The sequence below is a fragment of the Pollicipes pollicipes genome, unplaced genomic scaffold (assembly GCF_011947565.3).
Source record: "Pollicipes pollicipes isolate AB1234 unplaced genomic scaffold, Ppol_2.1 Scaffold_3447;HRSCAF=4054_pilon_pilon_pilon, whole genome shotgun sequence".
NCBI classification, from domain to species: Eukaryota; Metazoa; Arthropoda; class Thecostraca; order Pollicipedomorpha; family Pollicipedidae; genus Pollicipes; species Pollicipes pollicipes.
The window spans coordinates 38934841-38941066 of record NW_023596297.1 but is presented as its reverse complement, the minus strand read 5'-3'; positions in this window follow the sequence as shown (position 1 = coordinate 38941066).

The following is a 6226-nucleotide window of genomic DNA, read 5'->3' as shown; positions in this document are numbered from 1 at the left end:
AGAGAGCACAGAGTGGGGGGGGGGGGGTGGAGCTAGATGAGACCGCTGCACGACAGATTTTAACCTTCTGTCAGCAGCCATCTATGGTAAAACAGAAAACTGTGGGCTTGACTGTCACCTCCTTGGCTGCGCCCCTGATTCCCTGCCCAACTTTCAGGGCTTCTTCACTAATCCAGACAGCCGTAGACACCGACAGCTGAGGGAGGAGGCGCAAGAGGCACGTGCCCTCCTTAGGTCCCGACAGACCGAAAGACCTTACGGGACTGACAGCCAAGTGCTCGATTAAAAGGTCTGAATAGCCGAATAGCCGAATAGCAAATGGTGTACATGAAAGCGAGCCTGCCGGGAAGGCTTTAAATATCGGTCAAAGGCAGGAGCGCTGAAACTATGTTCAAGTCGCGGGACAAACTCCAAAATGACAAAATACGCCCCTAAGCCTAAGTAGTGGGCCGCCTACAAGCCGAGATGGGCCTTTAAGGTCATAATGGGTCCCCTCCAGTTCAGAATTGAATGTCTCAAACTCGGTGGCGATAGTCGTCTTACAACGGTCAGCTTCCCGGACGGGGAGTTGGCGGTTCGCTTGAACAAGGTCGATGAAAGTAGACGAACAGCACCATTCAGACTCTGCAAGCTGGAGTCAATCCGAGGTGTGGCATGTGTTATGCTCACCCGCGGCGGCGCGAGACTGGCGTGGTCGTTCCGTGGCCGCAATGGGGCGGGCGCGTGGAACTGCAGACGGGCATCGCCCTCCGTGCATGGCGCGGGCTTCGGCCGTAAATGGCACCAAGGTTTAACTGATTCGGAGAATAAGCGCTAGATGGCAGGGGCTGGTTGACGGCCACGTTGGCTCGGGAAGCCGAGGCTGGCCGCCAAGCCAGGAAAAAGCTCCGAATCAGGTGCTCCAAATGCTATAGCGGGGTGGTGCGCATGCACAATGGAAGGGCTCGTGTCATTCTGACGCAAACCCCATGTAAGCCGTGGAGCTCGACCGCTCGAGGCACTCCGTTCCGTGGCCACTCTGGGGTAGGTTCGTGGGGATGGGCCAAAGAGGATGCGGCTGCGCGGCCTTTGAAGGGGTCCTCATTCATGTGTTTGTTAATGACTGCGTGCTGAAATATGTCTTGTCTAAAATGTGCACTGGATCTTAATTCAATGTTCAGGCTACTTCCAAAGCGAGTGACTACGTTTGGAACTCGGGAGTAACGGATTGAGTTTGAGAAGCATTCGAGTTTGAATATGGCTGCTGGTAAAATACAACTATGCAGTGAGCATATTGTTCCCTTCTTGGTGCGCTGTGTCGGGGCTGCTATGCGCTATGTCGGGCTGCTCCGCAAATCCTGACCTGACCGTCGTGAGGTCATTTAGCCAGGACCAGGGGGCTCGTCCACTGGGGCCTGCCCAGTGGCTCGGGCACTCGATCACTCGGCTCGATCAACGGCCCCGATCGGCGTCCAGTGCTCTCCGGCTGGCATTGGAGTACCCGGTCTTGCAGGGCCCGAAGGGCCTCTCGGAACCTGAGGGAGGCGGGCACGTACCCCTGTGCGCCCCCCCCCCCTTGCCAGCGCCCTTCGCGTGCAGCCTGGAAAGTGTCCATAGTGACAGCAGGCCAACCCGGTATCGTTGGGTATTTGTAATATAGGTCTTACATGAAAATGCTTGATCCCAATCAATTGTGTTAATCTAGGGAAATCGATGGCGTCACAAGTTCAGACAAGTAAGACATTTCGCTGGCTTCGATAATACACATTCTTCTCGCAACTTAGGAATTGGGGTATTTAAAGCCTAAAGCGTTTTAGGGCGTAAGGCTTTGTTGCGGTGGAGACCGCACTGGAAGTCTAGTTTTTATTATATTTAAATCAAGTTAGGTCATGTTGAATCACGAGATAAAATGATCCCTTTTACTCATATTGTAATGCACTTCGTGGAAATAATATTTTCTTCCACAGCTTCCGCTGCAATGGCCCAAGGGGATTTAGCCGGAATTAAGACGCAAAAAAATATTGAATTTCATATTGCATTTGCCGCAAACCATCATATCAACGTAATTGTTGTATTGCCTGTGCAGCGGCAGGATGGTCCGCGAAATGCAAAGATTTCTTGAAAACCAGCAAAGGTGCCTGCAATGAAATCATATTTTCATGGTTTTCACCAAGTAAACATACTATATGATGGCAGATTTAAGTGAAAATTCTGGGCAGATAAAGCATGAATGGCCACCTGAGGCCTTGGGCAGTCCAGTAGCGCAGGGAGGGGGTACATGAGGCACGTGCCCCTCCCCCTCTTAGGCTCCGAGAGGCTCTTTGGACCGCTCGGGACCTACGATTACCGGCCTCACCTGAGGGCCCGAATGGTCTGAAAGGCCGGCTAGAGGTCGTATTAAGGGTCTCCGGCTCGCAGGGTCGGGAACTTCAATGCCAGTCAAGGGCCCTGCGCGCTGATCATTCGCAGCGTTTAGCAGGGGTCGTCTCGCGGCGAGAAGCCCCTCAGTCGGCCAAATGGCAAAGTCCGCATTGTGTCAGACAGGGTATTCTGTGTCCAGTAGCGCAGACAGGGGGCACAGGGGGCAAGTCCCCCCCCCCTTCCCCCCCCCCAGGTCCCGAGGGGCCCGAACGACCCATCGGAACACACGGTTAAGGGCCCGAAAGGGTAGCCGGAGGTCTCCTTCAGGGTCTCGGCCCTACGGGCCGGGCACTCCAACGCTAGCCAGAGGGCCATGTGCTCAGAGGCCCACTGAGTCGATAAGGGCCTATAGTTCGGTCAGACACCACCAGTAATGTACAGTCGGCTCCGTCGCGGTATGGGCCTAAGCGCCCATTTCCCAAGCAGGGACAAAGACGGAGCTAGCGATTTACATTGTTCGGGGCCCCACAGCGCTTTATAGGGGCCTTGCGTTGTCAAGGGGCCCCGAGTTTGTCAGAGGCAGTGTTCGAGGAGGCCCGAAGAGCTTAGGGAGCCCGCCGGGTTTCAACGATCAAGGGCCCGATTGGAGGGTCTAAGGGCATAAAGGGCTGATCGGAGTCTTATTCAGGGTCCGCGATCTGCGGAGACGGACCCTCAACTAACGGCCAGAGGGCCCCTTGCGCCAATCGGGAAACCCTGAGTTGATATGAGCCTGATGTCGTTCAGGTACCACCGCGCCACATAGTCGACTCCGTGTCGGTATGGGCCTGAGGACCTACTTCCCAATCAACTTTAATGTCGGGGCCAGTGATTTTACTGGTCTGGGATCTCCTGTCTGTTAAGGGTCCACAGCGCCTAACAGAGAGTCCTGTGCTCGCAAGGGCCCGAGCCGACCAAGGGAAGTGTTCGATGAAGTCAGAAGAGGGGTCCGGGCGGTCCACCGGAAACGACGATCAAAGGCCAGGTTGGAGGGCATAATGGTCCGAAGGACTGGCAGTAGGTCACATTTAGAACAGTGACCCGTAGGATCATGACCTGAAATATCAGCCATCCCCCGAAACAATGCGGGTGCCTAAGTTGGTCAGAGACCACGAACACCGAACAGTCGGCTCCATGTCCGTCTGAGCCCTTGAAAACCATTGCCCAAGCAGAAACGAGGCCGGGGTCCGCGATTTGCAATGTTCGGGGTTCCTGACGTGATAACGGACACCTGTGTCGGTTAGGGGCCCCAGTACCTCACAAGGGCCCTGTGGCGGCAAGTGGCCCCGAGTGAGAGCGGTGTTTGAGGGGGCCCGAGGAGGGGCCGAAAGGTCTTTCGAGGCCAAAGGTCGAGGGCTCAACGGGATGGGTCTGAAGGCTGAAGGGTCTGAAGGGATGGCTGTAGGTTACATTAAGGACCCTTGCCCATAGGATCATGATTTCAAATGTCAGTAAGACGATATCTTGCATCGATAGGAACTCCTGAGGCAGAGCGCTCCCCTGTTTCGGCCGGAGATTACGAACAACGAATTGTCGACTCCGCGTTGGTCTGGGCTCTGAAGGCCCATTTCTCAAGCAGGGACAAGGCCGGGCCCGCGATTTACATTGGCTGGACTCCTGTATTGTTCAGGGGACCCACAGGGCCTAACAGGGCATTGTGTCAAAAAGGGGCCCCGAATCGATCAGGGGAAGATTTGCTCAACAGAAACGACGACGGGAGCCCGAATGGCAGAGGGTCACTTCCGCTGGTCGGGCAGCTCTGATAATGAACGGAAACATAAGAACTTAAGATGAGTGTTCACATTGAAACAATGGAAAGGTTTTCTGCTAGCCAGGGCCCCCCGTACCGAACCGTGGGCCCCCCGTACCGAACCGTGGGCCCTCCAACCCCATGCGAGGGCGGGCCTGTTAACCAGAGTTGGAGTCCATGTGCCAATTATCGAATCACTTGCGGCGATCAGGGATGTTGTTGCGGGAATGGGAGTTCATACGTCGATCCCGTGTCTACTGCACGGGACAGAAGGCCTCCACGTCAGCAAGGGCCTAAGTGACGTGATGTAACCCTCTAAAGGCTTTCGGATCGGCCAGGGGATGCGGCCCCGTGTCGCCAGAAGGGTAGCTGGAAGATACCCCTCGGTTGGACGGAAAGACACTCCAGCCCTTGACCGGGAACCATAATTTGCCCCCAGTATTCTACGCAAGGGCCTCTTTCCGAAAAGGAATAGGGTACATCATTAATTTTTGGTGGACTGGGTTGAAATGAGTTGACATCAAACAATGGCATTCTATGTTTACCTGAGAGCGTTCATTTTTTGCATAATTGACCAGTGAAGCAAATAATGTCATAAGGCGTGAGCCTGCGCGCCGACAATGTCGGGATCAAGGATAGCGATGACCTGCGTTGCGGTTTCCGTAAAACTGAACGGCAATGGCCGCTGCAGGCGACATTGGACGGCGGGCGCTGTGCGTGCGAGAACGGACGTCATAAAATAAGGGTTCCAAGAGCCTTTCAAAATCAATTAGTGCTGTCCGAAGAGGAGACTTGGCCTACCTTTTTTGTAACTTTGAGGTTGTCTTCTGGACAGATCAACAGTTCAGGCAACACGAAAAATAAAGATTTTGCCTTGACTCCGTCAGTTCCACCACCAGATGGCAGCACCACTTCGCGGTGCTGTAACGGCCAATCCGTGTACCATTCGATGTCATAAAGAGTTCAAACACACTTTTCCAGACGTATCATAATTTTCGTCCATCCGTTGGCCACGGCTTAGTGTCAGTCGCGATGCCGACGCTGCGAAGTCTACGGAGGCTGCAACGCCTGGTGTCGAAATTTTTGTTAAGGTGTGCGAGCGCCCATGCTCAAAATCACGTTACATGGTGTGTATTATCAGACGATTCCTTCTGAATGCTGAACATTTCCAGACAAACATGGTTTGGCTATGTTAACGCAAACTGTTGAGCCATTTGGATCTGCCAAGTACATTTGCGAAGCATTTGATATATCTGAACAACACAGATATAAACTCCGACAAAGCCTCTGCGCTCTGCCGGTTTAGAAAAAAGCCCTTCGACCATTGTAGAATGAAGAACTCATGCTATTTATTTCATGCAGTTGTTTAACACAGGAGTTCTTTTGCTCCAGCCGCGTGCCTCCTCCAGCCGCACAACAGGCACTACCCAAGGCTCAATGTTAGACATTTGTCTGACTTATAAGTTGCCGCACATGAACAAGACACGACGCGTCGTCTGACAAGTTTTCGTGCGTTGCGTACGATTCGTCGGTACGTAGACCATTTCTTTCTAAATGGATAACCACCACATTTATTCTTGTGTTTCGAGGACCAAGCTATGCGCTTTCGCATGCAGATGAGAAAAAGATCAATGTCGCATTGGAAAATTGCTTTTGACACCTTTCAAAAGTTCATAATGTCCTGAGCATCATCACTGTGCAATGACGATTCCCAGAGCAGCGTACAAATATTCAGGGGAGTTGTCTGATCAAATTAGTGTGTAGGTATGCCGCATTCTCTTCTAGGCAAGCGGAAAAGATGGCCACCGAAGATAGCTCGTAACTACACAACTCAAAATTGTCGAAGGCTGTAACTTCAAAATGTTGCAGCTGAGATATTTAAAAACGTAACATGCGACTTCAGCACCAATGCCAACACTCATGACCCATTTAATCACAATCAGAATGATGAGGGCGTGAGACACTTGTCAATTTATCGTGAAGGACCCCTCTCTCTCTCCTCTCTCTCTCTCCTCTCTCCGCTCTCTCTCCTCTCTCTCACTCCTCTCTCTCTCTCTCATCCCTCACTCTCATCTCTCTCTCTCCTCTCCTCTCTCC